General features: G+C 53.4%; 1 protein-coding gene across 3 annotated transcripts in view; it reads left to right on the top strand.

Moving 5' to 3' along the window:
• The window catches only part of LRRN2 (leucine rich repeat neuronal 2), a 61,276-nt gene that overhangs the window by 24,976 nt on the left and 10,461 nt on the right, over positions 1 to 25,839 (top strand). The window contains exon 1 of one of the 3 annotated variants that reach the window (XM_061381957.1): positions 5,353 to 6,308. The exons of 1 other annotated variant lie outside the window; for it this stretch is intronic. The gene's annotated coding sequence lies outside the window, so the exon portion shown is untranslated. Of the gene's footprint in view, positions 1 to 5,352; positions 6,309 to 17,408; positions 20,381 to 25,839 lie in introns of those variants that run through there. One more of the 3 variants, XM_061381959.1, reaches the window with a different exon arrangement.

Below are 25,839 nucleotides of genomic sequence, written 5' to 3'. Positions count from 1 at the left end.
GTTTGGTCACCATCCTTCAAGCTCTAGTGTTTCTGGAGGCCCAGGACCCAGCACTGTGCCGCCAGAGGACCCAGGCCTGTTCCCCTGCCGTCTCCCTGTCACAGCTCCTAGGGACACGCATTTGCTGTGTGCAGATTGCCAGAGTCCAGGCACACTCCAGATGAAATTGGCCAATTTTAGCTACAAATGAAAAGACAAATGAGATGGAAATTGCACAGAACAAGCCTAGTCCTCATCAGTAGGTATCAGTCCTGACACACGGAGCTGTGCAGCCTGTTCAGGCCCTTCCCTCCCGCCGAGGTCTGCAGGGTTCCCCCGTGCTGAGAAGACCAGCTCCTCCGCTCCCAGCCCAGCGGAGGGGCGGTCAGAGAGGTTTCGAGAGGAAGCCAGCCAGGGTGTGAGCCGAGTGTGAGATGGTGGTGGGGCAGGGGGTACAGGTAGGGGACACAAAGCAGATGCCGAATCGCACCATGCAGAAAGAAGAGCTCATTATTCCAAAAAAGGAAGGAAAAAACTTTTTGAAAATCTGTGCGCCCAGCCCCACGCTAAGTGTTCACACTGTAAAAGTAGAGAGCCCTGTGGGGCTCCCAGCCCAGGGGACATGAAGAGAGAAAGCGAGAGGATGGGTCAGAGACAGCAAGTGCAAGAGGACATGCCTGGCAGAGGGAGGGGACACTGGGAGGAAGAAGCGGGATGGGCAGGAGAGCGGGGGTCAGCTCACACCGCGGGGACGGAGCCGGCCGAGCTCCACAGCCACCCAGGACATCCTGGAGCCTGAGGTACAAAGCAGGCCAAGGCCTGGGAGGGGCGGCCTGCCTGTCTCCTGGACTGCAAGGGGCAGCCGGGAGAGCTCACCAGTGCTTTACAGACAGCAGCTACTTGGTTCCAGGCGAGGTGACAGGGAGTCCGCGCACCGATCTAGTGAACGAGGAACACCAACAAGCAAAATGTTTGGAGGATCGTTTACTTGCTCTTTGTGAAGAGGAGTCAAAGACCCAGGAGTTCTCAATCCCGGGGTTGAGAGACCTTACACATTTTCCGAGCTGAGGGAGTTGCAGAGAGGCGGGGAATGCAAATTTGTTTTCTTATGGATGTAAGCTAAATACAGCTTTTGTAATAATAATAACAGTAGAAGACACTTGTAAAGCACTTACCAGGAGCCAGGCTGTTGTAAGCACTTAACCCTATTCATTCATAGTAAATATGCTGTGGTCTGGGGTTCAAAGCCAAACAAACACATGTAACTTAAAAACCATCCATTTCCTTTCCTCTTCCTCACTCTGAAAGTTAAGAACTGGTGGCCACAGAAAGAACTCTGAGCCAACTCTCCCTTGCTTGGGTTAGCATGAAGCAGAAGTGCTGGGAGGCTGGATTTGGGAGCAGTTCCAGGAGGCCCTGGATGATCCAATCTTGGTGGGTCAGACAGACTCCCCCTCTGCCTCTGCATTCTCTGAGCTGAAGTGCTTCAAGCCAGGCCCCTTGCTAGGGTGGGGTGAGGTGCCCGTGTAGAGAGGAGATCTAGGAGATACCCTGAAGGGTGAAACTGGCCGTGAGGTTGAGTATGGCCAGTTCTCCAGGGACTGCTCCCTGCCCGTTACCAGAGCCAGAATCGATGTGCATCCTACCACTGTGAATGTCTTTAATTAAGCCTGATTGTCACCAGGGAACAAGTTTCTATAGTGACAAAGATACACTAGACCCTTGACATTCTCAAGGGAGACATCATAGCCCGTCATGAATCAATGGATTAAAAACTACCCTATAATTTTCCCCGTAAAGCACAGTAACATATGGCTGAGAAATGTAACGAGGATAGCTAATGAGGGCAAAGTTACCTAACTCTCAGCTTACCGGGAGGTTTCCCTGAATCTGACTCAATAGGCTGCAAGTCAAGGCCACGCACTGTTTCATGTCAGATGTCGGCTGCTGGTTGCAGTGTAAGCCACTTTCTGATAAACTTGAGAATGCCAAGTGTCTACTGCTTTTCAAACAGCAGATAGCACAGAGGGACGGTGATGGAACGGGGTAGGCTGAACTCATCCATGTTTCTCTCTGCGGCCGCATGTAAACAAGAGCAGAGGAGGGGTGCAAGCCCACAGGGCAAGGGGCAGGAGACCAAAGTGAACTGGTGATGTCCGTGCAGCTTTGCAAGCTGAGAAGCTAACTGACTTGGCTTGATGGAGCAGGTAGAACCTAGAGATCCCCGATGGAGAGGCCAATGAGCAATGGACAGATTCCCGCCATTGAACCACAGACAGGCTCAGAAATCAGTGGCATCTGACGATAGGGTAAGGAGTAGGGCCAGAAGCAGAAGAGTGATTCCTCACCCTTTCACCACCAAGTAGCATCCTGGAGAGCACTATTCTCCAGAGAGCCTGAACCCAGGAAGTGCTGGCGTGGGAACACGGCTACAAGCGTGGGTGGAGACGAAGCAGGTTATTGAAAAATGGGCACGTGCTGAATGTTCGCAAGCCAAATGGGGAGACCCCCTTGCCCTGTTCTCCCTGTTGGCTCCCTGAATGCCAGTGACTGGGCAAACAGTGGCATCTGGGGGGCTCCACTGACACCTCCCTTGGTGAAATCCACACATGCACGCAGAGCTTCCAGATGCCTCACTTGTAAATACGAGCCATCGGCCAAGCACCACTAGATTTTTAAGGAAGGCATCCAAAATAAAAAAGCATGAGCCAAAATAAACATAAAACAAATTGAGGACCGTAAACTATGCAGGGAGCAAAAGAAAATGTAAACACCACCACCATCACGATTGAAATCCTCAGAGAAATAAGGGAGGATTTTTTTGTGCCCAAAGAACAAGCATCCTTTAAAAAAAAATTGAGAGATAATTCACATACCATAAAATTGGTCCTTTAAAAATGAACAGTTTCGTGGGTCTTAGTGGTATCCACAAGGTCAGATCGCCACTATGTAATTATGGAATGTTTCATCATCCCCAGGAAGCCCCGCATCCGAAAGCAATCACTCCTCATTCTTTCTTCCCCCTGCCCCTGGCAGCCACTAATCTACTCTCTGTCTCTGTCCATTTACCTATTCTGGACATTTCCTAAGTGGAATCATGCAACATGCGGCTTCTGGGTCTGGTTTCTTTCACTTAGCATAATGTTTTCAAGATTCATCCATATTGTGGCATTATCCGTATGTCACTCCTCTTTACGGCTGGATAATATTGCATGTATGGATATTTCACATTTTATTTATCCATATATCGGTTGATGGACATTTGGGTGATTTGCAGACAGTGAAAATGTAAAGAACAAGAATGAACTCTTATAAACTTAAAATATATTTCATGTTTCTTAAAGGAAAATGATTACTTTCCAGATCACAAGAATCCATTAGGTGGCCAGCATAATTAGTGACAAAAGGCCTTCACAAAGACACATTTTAAAATTTCAAAATATTGGTGATAAATGAAGATTCTACAGGCTTTAGGATAACAGCAGACTTCTCAACAGAACCCTGGCAGCCAGCAGATAATGGAAAGATTCCTCCAAACACAGGAGGGAAGGTTTTTAAAATCTGAAATTATATTTTCAGTCAATCCATCAATTAATTACGGAGATTAAGACATTTTCAAGCATGCCAATTGTCAAGAAACTCACCTCTTGTTCAAACAAGTAACTTGCTGGTGTGCCCCACCAAAACAAGAAAGACGACGTGAAACCCAGGCAGAGGAAGAAGCAGTGAGAATGTTTGCTACCATAGGAAAAGCCTGGAAGGACCTGCGCCAAAATACTAGTATCGGTTAGTTGGAACTGGGAGGGGGAAAAGGAGATTATTTAAACCTTCTCCATGTGTTTTCCTCACTTTTCAATAACAATGCTATATCGCACCTACGTGACTACATACGTGTCGTCTCGTGCTGAGAGAGGAAGGCAGGAGCGAGGCGCAGAGGGCAGAGAGGAGTCCCTCTGCTGGCTCTCCCCTCCATTACTCCCACTGCAGCGCCCCTGTGACATGTTGCAGCCTTTGGGGCTGAATCAGACCTGCGTCCGTCTGTCTGTCTGCTCTGCTAGGCTGAGAACTTCCCCAGGGAAGGGCTGGCTCTTGTCTACCGTGTATACCCCTAGTGCCCACAGAGAGCAGGCACAGAATCAGAGCCTGGATGAATCTGTGGAACGAGAAAGGGAGGAGGAAAACAGAAACAGGAAAGAACAGAATTCCTACCAAACGTAGACCATAAAGTGAATGAGACCTGGGAGTAGGGACAGCGTCAGAGTTTTACAGATCTGCTGGCCTGGAAATGAAAGAAGTTGACTACAGGTCAAGGAAGGTAGTCAGCCCTGGGCATCCTCCACCGGGGGCCAGTGGAGTCAACTCCTGGAGTAATAATTCCCCAAGCACAGAACTGCACCGCTGAGAGGGACCAGTGGTTACGTAGCTTTTATCTTACAGCTCAGACTCAGAAGCCAGGATCCGGTGAGAGGGCCCTGCTCAGTCTCTTCCTACTCTGGGCCTCTGGTTCGTCCACTGAAAAGCCGGGAAGCAAAATGAGGTGACTGAGGTGAGCGCTGACCACCCGAGGCTCTTAGCACACGCATCCCAGGAGGCTGAGGACCAGCTCACCTTACTTAGGTGTGGAGGCTGCCCAGGCAGACGCCTCCTCTGCCTCCCAGCCAGCTCCTTCCCTCTGTGGAGGCAACTTCTGAGATAAGTGCGGTGCCGGACCACGTGGGACAGCAGGTGTGGACCCAGCTGCCTGCATCAGAATCGCCCGCTTAGAAGTGAGTTCAATCTGCAGGTTTCTGGGCCCCACCCCCAGGCTTGCACGATCAGGGACTTACAGTTGCATGTTAAGAAGCACTCCAACTGATTCTTGCGTGCACTCTGATTTGAGAAATGGATTCAGGGGGCTGGGATTAGGGTTGGGAGGTTCAGTGCTCATAATTGAAATAGCTCCCATTTATCCCGTACCTACCCCATGTGGGGCACTTTCTGACATCTCTCATCTTTACAACCACCAGCCGGCAAAGTAGGTATTACTCTAATTGTACAGAGGAGAAAACCGAGACCCAGAACAATTAACTTGCCAGACAGCGCACAGCTAATGCGACAAAGAGCCGGAATTGTAGCTGAGGTCCTTTTTTGCTGTCCTACTATGCAGCTCTGGCTCTCCGCCTGCCTCCAGTGTTTGGCGGGAACACGCTGCACCGCCGGAGGATGGGGTCGTGTGAAGGCGGGGCTGCCCGGGGGGCGGGCTTGGGGCGCAGCTGCCTCTTAGAGTCCTCTTCCCTCTCTTCTCAGGCTTCCTTCCCCCAGGCACGTTTTGACAGGGCTTGAAGCCATCCTTTACCTCTGTCTTCCCTTCTCCCAGCTTCTCATTGTCCTCGAAGAATTGCCCTGCTAGAGTTGGACACGACTGAGTGACTGAACTAACTGAGCCGCTGGCTGCGTGCCGCACCCTCTGGGGAAGCGGCGGCAGACACTTGGGCCCCTGGGCCCTGGCGGGGGCCGGCTGAAGAAGGCGGCAGAGCAAGGGCGAGGGCAGCCGCCCGGGAGAGGGCTGGACCAGGCCGTCGCCGGGAGGACGGTGTTCCGAAATGAGCCCGCCAGCCGCTCCGGGTCACCTGCTCTGATATTTGCCTTGACTCCCCTGGGATGCGTTCTGTGCCAGGTCACCAGAAAGCCCCGCCCCAGAGTCTTCGCCTGCTCTCCCTTCTGCCTCCCGGTGACCAATCGTTTGGTTTGCTTGGAACTTGGCTTTGGGGATTCTGGACTTTAAAGCTGGGAACCGGGGACAGATTGGTCGTCGTCCTCGGCTGCCCCCTCCTCATTCGGGTCTGGGTCCACGAGTCCCTCCTCAGAGAGGTCTTCCCAGACCCCAGCATACAGAACCACCAAGTCACAATCCTGTTTTGTTCCTGGGTTGGTTTTCTATTGCTCCTGGAACAAACCACGCCGAATTTCGTGGCTTAAAGCAACATGCATTTGTTGTCTCACAGCGTGTAGGTCAGCAGTCCATCTGGGTTGGTTCTCGTGGTTTCTCTGCTTCAGGTTTCAAAAGGCCAAAATCAAGCTGTCAGCCAGGCTGGACGCCGCATCTGGAGGCTCTTAGGAGAACCCACCTGTGAACTTAGGCGGGTGGCAGGTGGAGCCCAGCTCCTTTCGGGCGTGAGGCTGATGTCCCTTCTTCCGTGCTGGCTGTCAGTGTCCAGAGGCCTCTCTTCAGCCCTGGGCGTAGCTCCTGTGCCTCCGAACTAGCAACAGGACCCCAAGTCCCTGCGTGCCTGGACTCCCCCTCCACTTCAGCTGGACAAAACTCCTGCGTAATAGGGACTTGTGACCAGGTGAGCCTCATGTAATAATCCCTGTCACTGCCCTTTAGAGTCCGCAACCGTAGTCACATCTGCACTGTCCCTTTTGCTGTGCAAAAGGTAACGGATTCAGCAGATTTCAGGGTTTTTAGAGGGCATCCTTGGAGAAGGCAATGGCACCCCACTCCAGTACTCTTGCCTGGAAAATCCCATGGACAGAGGAGCCTGGAGGGCTGCAGTCCATGGGGTCGCTGAGGGTCGGACACGACTGAGCAACTTCACTTTCACTTTTCACTTTCATGCACTGGAGAAGGAAATGGCAACTCACTCCAGTGTTCTTGCCTGGAGAATCCCAGGGATGGGGGAGCCTGGTGGGCTGCCGTCTATGGGGTCACACAGAGTTGGACATGACTGAAGAGACTTAGCAGCAGCAGAGGGCATCCTGATTCCCACGCTCCTTAAGAGCCCTCGCCACTAGCAGGTGTCTTGCTTGCATAGGTATTTATTCTCCGTTTACCGTGTGTCCCTCTCCTCCCAATGCAAGTGCCACATGAGCAGGACGGCATCGGTATCGTTCCCTGCAGTGTCTCCGGCCCTTTCCAGTGCTTGGCGTGCGGTAGGCGTGGCACAGTTTGTTCGATGGTTATAGTGATTGCTGGACACCCGGTGGAAAGGGCAAGTTCTGCAACTCGCACGAGGCTTCTCAGAGCCTGCCCCCCACGGAGCAGATGGCAGGAGGTCCGGCAGGGAGACGCCCGCAGCTCCAGTGCCCTTGGCACTGACTTCTGACCAGCCCAGCCTCTCTGCCAGTGTCCCCCTCCTCCTCCCGGAGCCCCCAGATGCTCAGTGTCTCCCTGCCTGAGGACTCCAGAGGGCAGAAGCCTCAAGCTAGCTGGTGGCCCGAGGGGCGGTGAAGACTGCAGGCCAGCCTGGGAGGAGGCAGGGACTGCTGCAGCGGCTGGGTTCAAAGCCAATCCACCTGGGACTTCCAACAATTAATTTTCCCCATCTGCACAACGATCAGCTTCTGAGGGAAAACAATTAGCCCACTGCAAATTGTAATTGTCATCTCACTCCTGACTTTAATTTGGACTAATGAGGCTAAGTGATTCCCGCTCCCTCCGCCTCCCGCTGTCCGGGCCCTGGGCCCTCACCTGGGCAGGCAGTTAACCCTTGGCTGTCCGCCTTGCGCCAGAGACTTAGGGCCATTTGGTGGCCGGCCCAGCCCAGGGCTGGGCGGAGCAGAGGCTGGCTGAAGGAGAAAGGAAGAGAGTGCCTCGGGCCCGCAGGAAAGCTGCCTGTTTACGCGGCTCCTAAACGAACAGAGTTTTATTGAACAGAATTGACTGCTGGCTCGCTCCTCTGTCACAGCCAGTTACCTCTGGCGTGCGGTCTCTGGGGACCCAGCATCCGGAAGCCTCTCCCCCCTACAGGCCGGGTGCCCCTGCCCACCCTCTCCACTCTTCCTGTGCTGAAGCTGTGCTTCTCCGCAGCCGGGAGAGTCACGGGGTTGGTGTCAGCAACTTGGCATCATTCAGTTCAACCCTGCTCCTGCTGCACAAACCAGGGCTGGCACAGACCAGGACTTGCTCAAGGTCACTCAGGGGCCTGGCCTCAGAAGGAGCGCACACCACCATGCTGCTTATTGCTTACCTGTCTGCCTCTTGTCTCCTCGGGCGCTTCCTTGCTCTCTTGCCCCTGGCTTTCCCCCAGCACAATGCCTGGCATCCTCACAGATGCAGGGAATGAGGCGTGTGCGAAGTCCTGAGTGCACCAAGCCCCTCACCCCTCTTGGCTGGGTTGATTCATTCACTCACATTCATTCACCTGTCAGTGTCAATGTGTGCTGGGAACCACGCCAGATGCTGGAGCACAAAGGCCAACAAGGCCCTTCCCTGCCCTCGAGGACCTCCCAGCCTCGTGGTTCTCGTGTGTGGAGCCATTCAGCCCTGGGTCCCCAGCCTCCGATGGGCCAGTCTTCAGTGAGCACCGACTCTGACCCTGACTGGCAGCAGGTGAGGGAGCGGGCCCTGGTCCCTGGCCCCACCCCTGCCGCAGAGCACCCTGAGCTCCCGTCACTGCTGCCTGTGGAGTTAGGTGTGCGTCAGGAATCTGGATTCCTCATCCCGGCTTTGCCACTGGCGCTGCCTGTGCTAAGTCGCTTCAGTCGTGTCCGACTCTGTGCGACCCCATAGACGGCAGCCCGCCAGGCTCCCCCATCCCTGGGATTCTCCGGCCAGAACACTGGAGTGGGTTGCCATTTCCTTCTCCAATGCATGAAAGTGAAAAGTGAAAGTGAAGTCACTCAGTCGTGTCTGACTCTTAGCGACCCCATGGACTGCAGCCTTCCAGGCTCCTCCGTCCATGGGATTTTCCAGGCAAGAGTTCTGGAGTGGGGTGCTATTGCCTTCTCCAGGCTCTCTCTCTCTGGCCTTCCGCAAACCCTCTCCTCCCTCCTGAAGCCAGGGTGCTGGGCTCTGGTGTCTGTACGGCGCCCTCTGGAGACTCGGCTGGGGTCCCCCACCATGGGGACCCGGTGGGGCTGGTGGGAGGCCCCAGGCTCCTCAGGAGCAGCCTGGCTCCAGGCTGCCGCCACCCCCATGACCTGAGCCCATTAGGCCTGCAGGTGAAGGTCTGCGCTGCAGTGGGCAGCCATGCAGCCCCTTAGGTGACCGCTGGTGCCACAGGAGAGGAAGCAGGTATTGCTGGTGCACCCTGGTAGGAGCCCCACATCTGAGTGCCATCCTTCAGTTTGGTGGGAGCATTGACTCGTGGGGAGGTGGAAACTGGGAGTCAGGAGAGAGAGGGATCTCTCAGAGCATCCTCTCCCAGGCTTCCATGGTGCCAGGCACATTGGCAGCTGAGGACAGCCTTGAGGGAGGCCCCTGCCCTGGCCCCTCCGTCGCCTCTTCCTGAGGGAGACACAGGCGACTGCCCCTCTGCTGCCTTCTCTTTGCGTGCTCCCCATGGTCTGCCCACGCCCGGACCAGCTGGCCCCAGCCCTGGGTCGTTTCCTGCTCCTGCCCCTCTTGGCTTGGCTGGGCCACCAGCCCAGGTCCCTCCTCTCCCGTCCCTACCTGTGCCTGAGGGAAAGGCATGGGAAGGTCAGGACCCCTGCTGCTCTGAGGGCGCTTAGAGCTCATTGCCATCGTCCTGTTGTCCCTGAGGACGGGAGGCCAGATACATCAGCATGGCTGGTTCCTCACCTGGGACATCCCCACTGCGGCCCTGCTGCCGCGGCATGGCCCGCTCCCCAGGTGGGAACCAGCTCTGACATACACGGCTGCGACAAGAGGGTGCAGCGACCCTCCCCTGCGATGCACATCTGGTCCTTCACGTATGCTTGAACCTCCCCCGCTCACCCGCTGATGGGGCCAATGCAGCCTGCTCCAGGCTGGGGGCAGGGAGGGCACTCCCCAACCTGGAAGTCTTGGGCTGACCCTGACTGGGATCTCCATCAGTGCTTGTCAAAGACCACCTCCAGAGTGGGTTCAGCTTGCAGGTTCCTGGGTCTCACCTCCAGAGAATGTGATTCCAGAAGTCTGGGTGTGCATAGGAATCTGCAGGATTAGTAAGTACCCTGAACCCGATTCTGGTGTAAGAGGACCGTGGCCCACCCTCCATGAAAGGTTGCTTGATCTAGGTGTGGTGAGAAGAGCTCTCCCCTGCTCTTTAAGGCCTTGGAGTTCAGGGTCAAAGAGAGAAAGCATTGGCCCCCAGCCAGACTTGGTCAGGGGTCTGGAGTATTGGCTCACCCGGGATCTTCAGATTGCTGTCAGCACCCCCTTCCTGCCTTGGTGCCCCTGGTAATCCAGGTCTTCATCGTTATTCCTGCACTGGCCTGGGAGGTGCGTGCCTCAGCAGAGCAGAGGGGCTGGCTGTGGGCAGTATCTGGGAGCTGGCCCAGCTCTAGGAAGGGTATTTGCTTCCCCAGGGACTAGGCGATGCTCTGATGCTCCCTCACCTTCTTTAGATGCACTTTGAATCCCCCACTTGGGCTCACGAGGCTGGTCACAGCCCAGGCTGCACACACTGGTGATGTGGGGGCTTCAGCACCGTGCCCCCGGTCCAGACCCCAGCCCAGAGCCGTGGTGTCTGCCACAAGACGCAAGCACATCAGGCTACCCTAGGAGGTCAGGAACATCACCACTGCACCTCCCTCCGATACTGCTGCTTGCCCCTCTCAAAGACAGGTGACGGAACAGGCGCCTGGAAGTTAGGTAGGTCACAGAGCTTTGGGGCACACTCAGAAGTCATTGGCCCACCCTTCATTTTACACTGAGAAAACCAAGGTGCCAAGGGGTAACAGTTTCCCAGACTCTCAGAGAGGGCCAATGGAAAAGTTAAGCCTGCAGCTAGTTAGTGATGAGACTTGGGGAGTGTTCAGTCCTGGCTCCTACCTAGGACTAGGAAGGGGAAGCCTTGAGTGAGTGATGGAGGTAGGATCTGGACCTGCATCTTTCTAAACTGCAGTCTATGCTATTGCTCCTCAATAGAAATATAATACAAACCGCATTTTATATATGGAGTAGCCGCATGAAGGGCTTCCCAGGTGACTCAGTGGTAAAGAACCTGCCTGCCAATGCAGGAGACACAGGTTTGATCCCTGGGCCAGGAAGATTCCCTGGAGAAGCAAATGGCAACCCACTCCAGTATTCTTGCCTGGGAAATCCCATGGACAGAGGAGCCTGGAGGGCCAGTCCACGGGGTTACAAAAGAGTTGGACATGACTTAGTGACTGAACAGCAACAGCCACATTAAAAATGTGAAGAGAAACAGGTGATGCTAATAACGTGTAACCCAGTGTATCAGCCCAGATTATCATTTCAACATGTAATGGGAGTAACAGATTTGCTAGTACTTTCATTCTTTCTGCACATTAAACCTGTGTAAGCTGGCATGGACAGCAGTGTACTGCACTTCTCAGTCTGGACTGGCCACGGTTCACGTGTTCAGTGGCCATGGGGGCTGCCATGTTGGGCAGTGCAGGCCGAGGTTTTCGCAGCTGCTTGTTTGTGCTGCATCGCCCAGTGACTCAGCATGAAAGTCAGAGCCGTCCCCTGGCCTCTGCTGCCCTGACTTCCTGCTGTTCCCGGGGGCGGGCCTCCTCTTCCTTTGGGCTCTTACAGGATTGTGGTCTTCCTTCCCTCTCACCTGCCCATCTTCCCATCCACCTCTCTCATGCCCCCCTCTCCTGAGCTCTCTCCTGGAGATCTTGTTGTCAGACAAGAAACCTTTAAGTAGGTGAAACAAAGGTGACATGTCCCTCATTTACATTCAGGTTATATCTGGCTTTTTTGGCCCTGTTGAATGGCACTTCTATCAAAACATCTCATTTGGAAATGTCAGTGTGGTTTCTGATAAGTCATCAGTCACCGTGATGGCGACCGACAGACGGGAATGAGTGTGGTGGTATCTAATGCGCTGCGGAACCTCTCTTCTGCAGTTGCGTAGTGTTTTATTTATTCAACGTGGCATGAAATCTCTCTTGAAGGAAAGAAGCGATTAACCCTGCCACACCAGGCCCCTCGAGGTCTTCTTTTCTCCTTAACTTGCCAGCCTTGCTTTTGCCTCCTTGCGCCTTTTGCACCTGGAGTCAGGATCTTGCGGTCACCACAGGCTCCATGGCACCTCCACTCCAGCGGGAGGCAAGCCAGCCGCCCTCCTGGCACCCGAACAGGAGCTGTGAAAACTGCCCAGCTGCTGCAGGGCCCTGGCTCTGAATTCAGGCGCTGGGGCTGCCCATGAAGTTGATGTGGACCTGAAGCAGTTCCCGTGTGCAAGGAAAGCTGGCACGCTCCACGGTCGCTGTTCACTCTGGTGTGGTTGCGGTCCTCCGTCTCCCCCTCTCTGTGTCCCACCCTTCCTCAACTGCAGAGTCCCCGCGGGACCGCGCCCCCAGCCATGCACTAACTAGGTGCCTACAGTCCTGATTTCCTGTCAGTTTCAACAGAAACAAGAGTAGATTTTTGAAAAGGAGCATTAAACATTTTTTAAAAAATGATAGTGCACATGCAAAAAAAAAAAAAAAAACCACACAGGAGTCTCAAGATTTTCCAGATCACATGTTTCTGATAGAAAATAAAGGTACTGAAATCTGAGGTGGGCTGGTTTCGTCCAAGCAGCTGGCCCCTGGCTCCGTCCTTCATTTCACCCCTGTGTCTGGAGCCCCCTCTCCTCTCACCCTCCCTCTCCCCACACTTCCTGCCCATCCTTTTGGGGCTGAGACTTTGGTCAAGTAAGCAAACATGGGATAGAAACAAGCGTGGGCTGAAGCCCCTGGGTTGTTCGTCTCTGTGCTGAGAGAGCCATTCCCTACCAGTACTTGGAGATGGTGACAGCTGCTCAGAGGCTCTCCTTGTGACCCCGAACCCTGTGTGAAATCCCCTGACCTGCATCTGGACATGTGGGAGGAGAGGTTGTCCAGACCTTCCTCAATCCATTCTCTCTTCATTGGTGATGAAGGGGAAATATCACACAGGCATGCATGTGCACGCACAGCCTTTCAGTGTGAGCCTTTCCCCATTCTTCCCTCTGGGTGCTGTTATGATTTCTGCAGAAGACAGCATCTTGGGAAGAAAAGAGCTCTGGCTCTAGAGTGGGACCATCTTGGCTCCGGTTTCAGCTCTGTGCAGCTTCTTGCCTGGCTCTGGGCCAGTGAGTCGCCTCTGAGCCTCAGTGTCCTCGCCTGTGAAGTGAGTGGAGGATGCCAGCCTCTCAGAGCTTGCCCTAACACTGCCAGTGTTCCTGATGGTTAATTCCCCTCTTCTCTCCCTTCACATCTGCTTCCTCCTGATGCAGGTGCAAGGTAGAGAACGGTCTGCAGTGATTGGCAGAAACCCTGTGCCCTGGCCCCATGGCTTGAAATAGGCACGTGCAGATCCGCCTTCTAATTGTCACCCACTGCTCATGTAGTCTAGACGCGGGGTTAGATCTCCCCCATCAGAGCCCCAGCTGGCCACCTTTTAATGGGGGGCTGTCCCTTTTCAGGAAGCCTCCTGTTAAGGGCAGCCCCACTGCCAGGCATGGGCAGTCACACTACTTGTTCTTTTACCTCCAACCCACATTTGCTGCTGCTGCTGCTAAGTCACTTCAGTTGTGTCTGACTCTGCGACCCCATAGACGGCAGCCCACTAGGCTCCCCCTTCCCTGGGATTCTCCAGGCAAGAACACTGGAGTGGGTTGCCATTTTCTTCTCCAATGCATGAAAGTAAAAAGTGAAAGTGAAGTTGCTCAGTTGTGTCTGACCCTCGGTGACCCCATGGACTGCAGCCTACCAGGCTCCTCCTGTGGGATTTTCCAGGCAAGAGTACTGGAGTGGGTGCCATTGCCTTCTCCGCAACCCACGTTTATTGAGCACCAATTATGTGCCAACCCCCGTGTGAGGTGAAGGGGAAGCCAGGGTGGAGCAGGCCCAGCCCCTGCCCTGGAGAAACTCAGGCCCGGGAGGCAGCCACCCCGTGGCTGCTGCTCAGCTGGGGTTGGTGCTGGGAGAGGGAGAGGACGGAGGGCAGGGATGTCACAAAGGAGGTGACAGTTGAGCTGACGATGGACGGTAATTAAGAGTTTCCCCAGCAGTGAATGGAAGAGCATTCCAGAGCGAGTTAAAAGGCCTGCAGGCACAGAAGGGAACATCTAGTTCCTATTCAGCTCAGGAAATGAGGAGAGGAGGGGAGGCCCTGCAGAGGGGGGTGGGGAAGATGGGGCTGGGGCTGCTGCTCAAGCAGCCGGGGTCTGCATTTGGTCAAGGAGAGCTGGTGGCTTCCCTCATCACAAGGAGAGAGCTGAGGCAGAGGGACTGAGTGACAGATGGAGCACCCAGAGGAGAAGGGGACCCCAGGGGCACATGAAGGATTGGGAGATTCAGCAATTTGGGAAGCAGTAGCTTCTGGCCCATTCACATGTTACCAAAAAGCCATTCTCCCCTGGGGCCCTTTTTCTCTGATACTGCACTAGTGTAGCAGGAGGGTGTAGGTGTGCATGTCATAGCCACGTCTGCTGGGATATAGAATTCATTTGTTGAACTCCTGCTGTGTGCCAGCACTGTGCCAGATTTTTTGTAAGTATTACTTCACTCAGTTCAGTTCAATTGCTCAGTCGTGTCTGACTCTACGAACTCATGGACTGCAGCATGCCAGGCCTCCCTGTCCATCACCAACTCCTGGAGCTTACTCAAACGCATGTCCATCGAGTCAGTGATGCCATCCAACCATCTCACCCTCTGTTGACCCCTGCTCCTCCTGCCTTCAATCTTGCCCAGCATCAGGGTCCTTTCCAATGAGTCAGCTCTTTGCATCAGGTGGCCAAAGTATTAGAGCTTCAGCATCAGTCCTTCCAATGGATATTCAGGATGTGTTTGATTTCCTTTAGGATGGACTGGTTGGATCTCCTTGCAGTCCAAGGGACTCTCAAGAGTCTTCTCAAACCACAGTTCAAAAGCATCAATTCTTTGGCACTCAGCCTTCTTATGGTCCGCCTCTCACATCTATAACTTTGACTAGATGGTTGGATGGCAACACTGACTCAATGGACATGAGTTTGAACAAGTTCTAGGAGATGGTGAAGGACAGGAAAGCCTGTTGTGCTGCAGTCCACGGGGTCACAAAGAGTCAGACATGACTAAGCGACTGAACAGCAACAATCTCACTGAATCCTCAATAACCCTGTGAGACATTATTCCCATTTTACAGATGTAGGAATTGACACTCAGAGAGGATAAGTAATTTGTTCAAGGTCACACAGCTAGGAAGAAGCAGAAGTAGGATTTGAGCTCAAATCTTTCCTATTCTGAAGGCTGTGTTCTCTCCATGCTGCTGTGTAAAGCGTTTGGTCCCAGCTTCCTGAGCCTGTTCTTCATCTAGCCCCCGGGGTTCTGGAGGGATTTATAGGACTTTGATGCTGCCTTTGTCATTAGAAGGCTGTCACTGGGGTGACAGAGAACAGCAGATATGGAGCTGTCACCGCGGGGAAAAGGTGACAAGGAAGGCACTTCATCCCCGCCGCTCGATTGGAGGCGGCCACAGCGTTGCCTGGGCAAAGTGTCCCTGTCATGGTTGTTCTGCTGTGTCCCCAGAGTTGTCCTAGACCCCTTCTTCAAGCTGGTGGGATCCAGGCCTCAAAATCCACTGCTGGTTTCTGAAGGACGAAGAGAATTTTATGGAAAGGGGCCAGTCCATCCTCTTCAGAACTGACCCAGGAATAGAGCAGTGGTCCTTAACATTTGAGGCCATAGATACCACTCAAGGAGAAACATACCCATATGCCCACACTCACGTGCACACACACGATTTCAGGTATTTGCCAGGCTCTTCAGTCCAGCTGTGAACTCGAGATTAAGCAGGCTTTCTCTCCAGAGACACGGGGGACGTGTTTATGATAAACAGAGTTGCTGTCTGTGTTTACCCTTCTGACCCTTTCCTCGTCCTATGGCTCCTAGAGGAAGCAAAGGAAGTGTTGCTCAAATCCAGTAATTGCTTTTCAAGTGTGTCTTTGGGGAGGCGAAGCCACAGACTGCTTGAGAGTTCTGGCTTCTCTGTATTAAATTGCAGAGGCCTTCACGTCTGTGAGGGCTGGGTGGGCTGCCTGAGCGGTTGGGAGTGGGCTCTGTGTCTAAAAGTCTGTCAGGATGCCGGCTCTCAGGACCTCGGGAACTCTCCTTGCCCTGAATTCCCTGAAGACTGCTCTGGAGGAGACAGCCGTTGCCACAAGGCTCTGAGGACCTGCTCCTCCCCCTCGGCCACCTCTGGACATTCCTGTCCCTCCCTGGCGGGAAGCACGTGTGCTTGTAATAGAGCTGCCTAATCACTTGTTTAAACTAGGCATTTGGTGTGTAATGACTCCTGGCTGGGACCAGAAAAAGCCATCAGCCTTTCTCTGCAGGGACCAGACCTGCCGGCCGTGGCTCCATTGGCTGGAGGAGCGGGGGTCGTCCTCCCGAAGGCAGCGCCCCTGTGTTAGGAGCCCGGAGAGGGGGTCACCTTTCAAAGTTGGGCAAAGACGGCTGACACCCCACTTCCTTCCTCACCTGCTCACCTCCTGGGCACAGGGTGAGCCCAGAATGGGAAGGAGTGAGAAGGCAGGGCACCAGGGGTCATTTCCCAGCTCCGCTAGTAACCTGAGGGGGCAGCTTCTGGAACAGTCTCCTGTGCACCTGTCTTGCTGCCCAGCTGGAGCAGACAGGAAATCTGGCAGGGCCTGAGGCTTCCCAGGCTCGCGACTATGACTGGAAAGCCAGCAGGTTTGCTATTTGCCCAGAGTTTTGAGATCTGGGGAGAGAGACGCTGGAGAAATATAAGCCACAGCTGTGTTAATTATTATTATTTTTATCATTATTACAGAGAAGAATGTTCCCTTGTTAATTCCCTGGGAAAACGAGCTGGCACCACTCAGGCCTTGAGCCCAGGAGAGCAAGAAGTGGTAAAAAAAATAAAATAGGCTCTGTATCTGCTCCCCTCCGAGCTGGTTCACCTGGCCGGCTCTGCGCCTCTCCCTCACGCATGTGCACACACACAGACACACACGCACCCTCACATGTGTGCAGCCTGAGCTGCTCCAGCAGAAGGGAGGGGGCACAGCCCCTGGAGCACTTCTTCTTGTGTCAGTGGGAGAAAGCTGGCCAGGCCACAGCAGAACGGTGTGGGAGTTGGGGAGAAGACCCTTGCTTCTGTTGTTCTGGAGGTTTCGGTCGAGGAGCACTGTGAACACCTCCACCATCCACAAGTGGGCTCCCTCGCGGCCTGGCACATGGTGTGGTGAGGAGTCAGGGCCCAGCGTCACGGGCTGGACGTGTGTCGTGGCTTCTGCACATGCCAGCTGTGGGGCCTGGGCGGTGGCTTCACTTCTCTGAGCCCCCGTTTCCCCTGCAGTGCATATACCTGCCACTCTCAGGGGGCTGTTCACATGGGTTAGAGAATAGAGAAACTTTAGGAGAGGCCCAGGACAGAGTAAGTGTTCATTAAATTGTACCTGCTAAAACTCAGAGAAGATGTTCTTATCCCATTGTACAAGTGATCTGGGGTTCAGGCAGGGGGTCCCCTAGTTGATGAGTGGTGGAGCTGCTGTCTCTTCGGGAGATTTCCATGGGGGCGGTCCCCTAGTTGATGAGTGGTGGAGCTGCTGTCTCTTCGGGAGATTTCCATGGGGGCGGTCCCCTAGTTGATGAGTGGTGGAGCTGCTGTTTCTTCGGGAGATTTCCATGGGGGCAGAGTGGACCTGGGCCTCCCACTGCAGCCAGCTCCATCACCCCTGGGCTGCACACACATGGCCACCCCTCTGGGGACTTCTCCAAGGGCTGACCTGGGCTGCAGCTGCACCCAGTCTCTGCCAGGTGGGGGCAAGGGTGTGGAGGCAGAGGAGACCCCCAACCAGATGGCAGCATCAGGAGCTGGTGGGGGCAGAGAGAGGAATGATGGGTGACCTGCAAGGTGGGAGGGGGCAAGGAGAGAGGGCAGTGGTGAGGAAAGAGGTGGAGGCTGGGAGGAGGCGGGGCCCACCGACTCCCAGGGAGCCCGTGGCCAGGCTGCGGCTCCGTTTGCTCAGACAGCTGGATGCCCTTCCAAGAGGAGCTTCCTCTTGGTAATAATAAAACATCCTTGAACTTGGTGGCAAATCCGGCCACTAAATTTACCTCTCAAATATAATGTGATTGTGAATTGTGGCACATGAATTATATCCGAAAAGCATTATTTATGTATAACTGTAATAATTATATATACTGCACATACATATATACTCACATGCATATGCATGTGCTTGCGTATATGTGTGTCTGTAATCACACAGTCGTGTCCAACTCTGCAACCCTTTGGACTGTAGCCCTCCAGGCTCCTTTGTACACGGGATTCTCCAGGCAAGAACACTGGAGTGGGTTGCTATGCCCTTCTCCAGGAATCGAACCCACATCTCCTGCATTGCAGGTGGATTCTTTACCCACTGAGCCATTGGGGAAGCCCCCATGCATATATAAAAGTTTATAAATATATAAAATGGGGTTGTTAAGACCACTGGTTCTTGCCCCTTCCTAGTTGTATGATCTCGAGACTGAGGTTGGAGGCCTGGCCCTGCAGCCCAGACTGCAGCCGGCAGGCTCTCTGCCGGGGCCTGGCGCTCGGGCCCGGGGGAACGGACAGTCATGGCCAGGGGCCCCTACGCTCAGTGAATGCATTCATGAAGCAGAAGGGGGGCCAGAAAAAAGCAAAGAAGAGGAAAGAAACACCAGCAAATTCTCCTCTGTCCTCCCCCAGCTCTGCAGCTCCTGGGGGAACCGAGCTGCATAATACAATGGGATTTAATAAAATGCCTTTAACTCACAAAGTTTGTCTGCCGCCAGCTCCTTAATTAAATTGCCTAATGCTGCTTTGCGATGGCAGCACAGACTCCTGTGTTTAAAGAGCGTGGTGTTGCCATGGCGCTCTCCCGGCAGGGCCAGCCGGCCTGGAGGAGCATACAGATGAGGCGGGGGCATGGCCCTGCCCGCAGCGTCCACCACACCACACCACACACACACACCAGACACGCCACATACACACACACCAGACACACACACACACCAGACACACACACTAGACGCACACACACACCAGACACACACACACCACACACACAAACACACACCAGACACACAGACACATACACCACATACACATAGCAGACACACACACCACATACACACACACACCACATACACACACAGCAGACACACACACACACCAGGCACACACACACCACACACACAAACACACACCACATACACACACACCAGGCACACACACACACACACATCAGACACACACACCACAGACACACACACACACCAGACACACACAGTCACCCACACACACACCACAGGCCTGGCCCTGCCCACAGTGTCTGCCCCCCCACACTCACACACACTACAGTATACCCTGGTGTTCCTGGGAGAGGTTTCAATCCCTGCCAAGAACGCTAGCCGAGGCTTTAGAAAGGGGAGACCTGGGGACACTGAGCAGAACAGAGCTGGCCTGCCTGCGTGGCAGTGGTCATGGGCCCTGCCCTGGCACTTGGGCAGCCCCTTGAGGCCTGGGCAGCGGATATCTCCCCAGCTGCCCGCTCCTGTGGGCAGCCGCTCCATCTCCCCTGGTGCCCACCCAAATACCCTTGTCTGTGTGTGCTGAGACCCAGGGAGGGCTGGGAAACACTGGTAGAGAGTCCGTGAGTCTGATGAGAAAAGGGTAGGATGTTTTTTCACACATGGAGGGTGGAGGAAAGAGACGCTCACTTGCTTATGGAATTTTCCATTAGGTGCAGTGCTTCTCAGCAAAACCAGTTGGGTATTTCCCCCTCTACTTTATTATGAAAAATTTTAAATATTGTATCACAGCAAAGTTGACAGAATTTAACAGTGAGCAGTCATATACCCACTACCTAGATTCTACCATTAACCTTGGATGACACTTGCTTTATCATATCTCCTCCCATCCATCAATCCATCTTATTTTTCCTGCATTTTAAAGTAAATTGCTGGTATTAGTACATTTTCCCTAAATGCTTCAACAACCATGGAGTTCAACTTTATTTTACAGATTTGTTTTTTATGTAAAATTTACATGCAAATAAATTCTGGGGAGTTTTCATTCCATGCCTGCATTGCACCCCCAGAGATTGGTTTAATTGGTCTGGAGTGAGATGCAGATATGAGTATATTTTAAAAGATCCTCATATGAATCTCTGGTGCAGCCGGACTTGAAAAACAGAGATAACAGGAGGCAAAGAGTGATCATTTTTATTCCCCCAAGGAGAATGCGAAGCTCTGGTTGCCTGTCCCCGTTTACACTCCCAGCCCCACTTCCCTTCCTCCGGTACTGTGTATGCATCACATGCCCACATTCATGCTGCTTTTAGGGTGTACATGTGAATCCACTCACACTCATGTTAGCCTTACAGGGTCTCTTCATCTGTATTTCCCAATGGCAAAATCCATATCTCTTTCAGACGGTGTACAAGTCACAGAGGTGAACCCGAACAAATCTTAGGATGATCAGGGTACTTACGATGACCGGGATCGAGGCAGCGGGTGCAGGGATGATGATGCTACTGAAAGGTGTTCACAGTGATGCGTGGTGAAGACAGTGAGTGAGGGGTCCTGGGGTCACAGCTGAGGGCGACAACGGGGTGATGCTGATGGAGACGGTGTGCTGCAGGTGGGGTGACCACCAGCGTGGTGTCAACCCCAGGTGGCTGCCGCGTGGTGGCGACTGTCATGTGCTGCTGCGAATGTTCCCCTTCCTGTGAGGGCGTGCAAACAGATGCTCACTCACCACACTGATGCCCGTCTGGGAAGAATATTGGTCGTCGTATGGCAGGAAGGTTGGTCCCCCATTTGAGAACCCCACTGCTGCAAAGTGCAGCTCCTTCCAAAATGCTGAGAGGTCACCTGAGAGCCGCACCCCTGGAGCCCTGGACGAGGCCCTGACAGAGCAGTAGCCCCGCGGTCAGCCGCCCCGTTTCATTGTGCTTTAACAAGACGCAGCTCTAGCGTTAAGTGCGAGTGGATCATTAGGAAAATTTAAGTTGAGCAGCTCTGAGCAGCTGGACCTGGGATGCCAGCCATCTCATGATCGATAGAGATTTTATTTGCTGCCTGCGTGGTTTCCTGTTCCTTTCATGCCTGGTAAGCTTGAGTGAGGACAGAGGAAAAGGGCTCGGCTTCCTCCCTGAGGCAATAGGGGGCAAAAGGGTGCAAAGCCCAGCACTCCCGTCCCTCACCACAGCACTTGGCTGGCCCCCCTCTGCATTCTCCTGGGCTGCTGGGATGAGAACGAAGTTAGGATGCTAAGGTGTACTATTTTAAATATATACACATATATCAAATATATATCAACATATATATGTATAAGGAATTGATTTAGGAAAATATCTGGAAAGAAAGTGAAAGTGAAGTCACTCAGTCGTATCCGACTCTTTGTGACCCCGTGGACTATAGCCCACCAGGCTTCTCTGTCCATGGGATTCTCCAGGCAAGAATACTGGAGTGGGTTGCCATTTCCTTCTCCAGGGGATCTTCCTGACCCAGAGATCGAACCCAGGTCTCCTGCACTGCGGGCAGATGCTTTAACCTCTGAGCCACCACGGAAGCCCCCACTTTAAATATATACGTATATATCAAATATATATCAACATATATATGTATAAGGAATTGATTTAGAAAAAATATCTTAATGTTGTCCAACCCTTTCATTTTACAGATAAGAAAACTAGGGCCAAGTGGGCAACAAATAGAATCCCTGTTGAGAACAACACTAAGAATCCCTTTCATGTATATAATATTGCTAATGAGGCAAAGACACCTCACACCTGTGATCTGATTTGATTTTTAAACCAGCCTTGTGAGCTGGCAAGGACCGTCCTGCCCATTTGACAGACAGCTCCTGAGTTATTCCCAGATTTTTTCCACTAGCAGTTAAGCCTAGATGGTATATCACAGCCCTTAGCATATTTCACACTCATGTTTTCATTAGATCTAAACCAGATCTCTGGACAAAGAAGGCACTAGTCTTATCCCCATTTCTCGGAAGTGAAAACTGAGGCTCATGGAGATTAAGCATTTTGCCAAGCTTGTACAGTTAGTAAGTGGTAGAGTGACAGCCAGAACCTAGGATCCCAGCGTAAGTTTGCTGGGGCTGCCATATCAAAGTACTACAAAGTAGACTGGATGGCTTAACCAAGAGTAACTGAATCGCCTCGGGTTCTGGAGGCTGGAAACCTGAAATCGATATGTTGGCCGGGCGGCAGGGCGTAGTCTTTCTGCAGCCTGGAGGGGAGGTTCCCCCCCAGCCCCTGGTGCTGTCTTTGGCCGCTCAGAGCTGCAGCGCTTCATTTGCGTTCTTCATCACCTCATTGCATTCTCCCTGTGTCTCCGCGTCTGTGTCCAAGTTCACCTCTTCTTACAAGGACACCAGTATTGGATTAAGGCCCACTCTAAACTAATAATCGGAGAAGGCAATGGCACCCCACTCCAGTACTCTTGCCTGGAAAATCCCATGGACAGAGGAGCCTGCTAGGCTGCAGTCCATGGGGTCGCTAAGAGCCGGACATGACTGAGCGACTTCACTTTCACTTTCCACTTTCATGCATTGGAGAAAGAAATGGCAACCCACTCCAGTGTTCTTGCTTGGAGAATCCCAGGGACGGGGGAGCCTGATGGGCTACCATCTATGGGGTGGCACAGAGTCGGACACGACTGAAGTGACTTAGCAGCAGCAGCAGCAGCAACCTAATATAACCTCATCTTTACTTGATTACCTCTGCAAAGACCTTGTTTCCAAATTAAGGTCATATGCGCAGGCTCTAGGAGTAGGTCTTCGTTGCATCTTTTGTGGGGGACACAGTTCAATCCGTAAGGGTCCAGTGGACTTCTGCAATGCTGTTTGCATCCTGTGCTGCATCCCACCCATTTTCTCCTCTGTGGCTTCCTCTGCCAAGGACGAGGCACTCCCCTCTCCTCCAATGAAGAAAGTGGGGCTGGCTCGGATCGCTTTTCACCTTCCGCTCTTCCCAAACGATTACAGGCTACTAAGGTGGAATCGTGAAATAGAGGCAGGCTTTTTTGTCTTTTTTATTCCCAGACAGTAAAAATCATTAAGGCTTGCTCTTAATTAGTTTCATTTCGAAGCTTCTAAATATTGATTTAACCTACACTCCTTTGTACTTGCTGCAGTCACTGAATTATGCCTGATATTGATCATGGGATGGAAGCATTTCCCTCCACCAGGCCTTGGGCCCTAGAAGCCAGTGGTCCCCCAGCAGGTCTGTGGGGCTCAGAAGGCATTGATGGGCTTGGAGGCAAGAAGCCCCTGCCAGGTTGGATAGGGCCTTCCTCTCCCAGAAGGGCTATTCAGCTTAGGCCAGGGGCCAGTGTCTTTCTCTTGGGCTGGCCCACGCTTGGGGGAATTTGATCAGCTGGAAACTTTCCATTCCTTTCCAGGCCTGAAGAGAGCTGGGCAGGGGCAGCTGGAGGAGGGTGCTGTGGGGTCAGGGTTTAGAGCGAGGGCATTGGCAGCCGCCAGACCTTGTTTGACTCCTAGTTTTACCAGCTGGATGTTCTTGGGTGAGGGACATATCCTCTCACATCTGTGAAATGGGGCTAGTAATCCCCTTATCTTGCTGTGGTTTTGAGCATTGAGTGTGAGCACTCATGTTAGAGCCCAGCCTAAGGCTGGCTGAGAGAGTCCTCAGTCAATGGCTACCATTATTAACATTGCTGTCCCTCTGGGATAATAAATCTGGATTTGGAAGCACACAGTGTCTTTTAGCTAAAAGCCGTGGCTTTCACTTGCTTGCTATATGATCCTGGGCAAGTCACTTAATATCCTTTCCATTAAAATGGGAGTGATGACATCTATGACCTTGCCAGCCTATTGTGAGACTCACACAGGATTGTGGAGGTGGAAGAATTTAAACTGCGAGGTGCAAACGGTCATAAGGGGTATTGTTATTGATGGCTACAGGAGGCACTGCCTTCCATGCCCTCTGTCTGCGAACCATGTGCCTTCTGGTTCCAGCCTGCTGTTCCGTCTCTTCACACCACCTGCACTCTTGGAAACTAAGGGGGACCACTCAGTTCTTGAAGTTCTCTTCATCATTTTTGTCCCGGGACCTTTGTTTCTGGTGTCCCCAGTATGTAAAGAACATCTTTCATCATCTGTGCATCTGTTGACCTGTTGATTTAGACAACACTTCCCTGGGAGGTTTGTTTTTTAAAGAAACAAAAACAACTTTATTGGTACATTTCATACCTTCAGATCTACCCATTTTTTGTGCATAATTGAATGACTTTTGGAAATTTCCTCTGAATTTTTGCCCAGTGTCCCTCATGAGGCAGAATTGTGTGTTCTCCTCTGGACCGTGTCCCTGTTACCCTTGGTAGGTACTTCTGTGACAACTCTTATCATGCTTTAGTAGAGTGGGGATTTTTTTAATCTGTGATCACACCTGCCCTCCCCGTGACCTTGTACCCCTAGCCACCCATAGTGCCAGCATACAGTCGCGACTCTATTAATGCCCATCGGGTAGAGAGTTTCCTTGTGGCCAGAGCAGAGGTGCGAGGCGTCTGGAATACTCAACCCTGACCTATCAGCATAATGATATGAAGCTCATCATATGCGGAGTTTTAATTAAGCATTCCTAGCTGGCATTGTTCTTGTTTACAGAATTCTAGGCTCAGCTGGGGGGCGCTTTAGAGATTATCCAGCCCAGCAGTTCTTCAACATGGAGCCCATCGGAGGCACCTGGAGGGTTTGCTCAAGCACAGATAACTAGGCCCCACCCTCCGATCCTGGAGGTCTGCGGTGGGCTGGAGAATCTGCACAGCTAACAAATTTCCAGGTGATGCCGATGGTGCCGGTCCAGGGACCTCAGCTTTAGAAGCGCTCTGTGGCCCAGCCCCCAGGTCACAGGTGAGGGGCCCGGACACATCCCCAGGCCAGTGAGGCCAGGGGCAAACCCAGTCCTGTCCCGCCCCGCGCCCTCTGCCACTTCCCGTGACCTCTGCTCCCGCCCTGACTGCAGAGAAGCTGGATGCGGGCCCAGGTCACACGGGGCCGCTGACAAAGGCTCCAGTCGGGGCAGGACGAGGGGGTGCTGACAGGGCGGAAGCAGGGGACGGGGAGGGCCCCGGGAAGGGGCAGGCCCAGGCTGGGCAGGGCGGGCCTGGAGGAGGCCACGCGGACAGGCCGTGCTCACTGCGGTCGGTTGCGGGGGGCCCTCCGCAGGGCTCGGCTGCAGCCATCTGTCTCGCAGGCCTGCCCGAGACAGCTGACAGAGAGGGGAGGCGGTGAGCCCCACCGGGGGCCGAGGCTCCTTCCGACGCGCCATTTATCTCGGAGCTTCATCTGGCAAACCTGCTGATGAAACGAGTCTCCTTTTCTCTCCGCCTCATCAATTTTCATTCTGATTTCATTTTCTTTTTCCGTTAGAAGAGCTTTGGCCTTTCTCCTTGTGTAACTGGTCTGTTCCCCACTGGCTCCGCGTCTTTCTCCTCAGCCCCGAGCCCGCCCCCCAGGCACCCCTCCCAGCGCACCCCCACTGTGCTCACCTTGGTGCTCCTCTCCCCCTTAGTTCTGGGCACAGGGGTCACAGAGTTGCCCTCGAGGGGCTCACAGTCTGACACAGGAGCTGAGCATCATACTGGATGTGGGTTCCTCGATGAGAAAAAGAGCAAGGGATTAATTAGCTGGGGGCGGGGTGGTAATGGAAGACTTGAGAGAAGGACAGTGTGAGAGAGGCCGCAGAGAATTCCCAGGGTACACGAGCCGCGACAGGGACTTCTGGGCAAGGCCCCTGCACGTGCAGAAGCAGCGGAGCAGGAAGGCGCATTGCTTGCCGTTCTCTGAAGCCTCCCCCTCCTTCCACCTGCACCTGGCTCCCAGGGACCCACTGCGTCTTAAGGGCTGCTGAAATGCTGCCCAGCACCCCCGGCTGCTTCTAGGAAGGGCAGGGGCAATTACAGGGAGGGAGCGGGAGAGGCTGAAGGTTGGCGCTTGGCCTTGGCTGCCCCTTGGGCTGGCGGCCAGTGCAGACTGTCTGTGGG

This window comes from Bos javanicus, chromosome 16 (assembly GCF_032452875.1).
Source record: "Bos javanicus breed banteng chromosome 16, ARS-OSU_banteng_1.0, whole genome shotgun sequence".
Lineage (NCBI taxonomy): Eukaryota > Metazoa > Chordata > Mammalia > Artiodactyla > Bovidae > Bos > Bos javanicus.
This window is presented reverse-complemented; position numbering and strand designations above follow the sequence as displayed.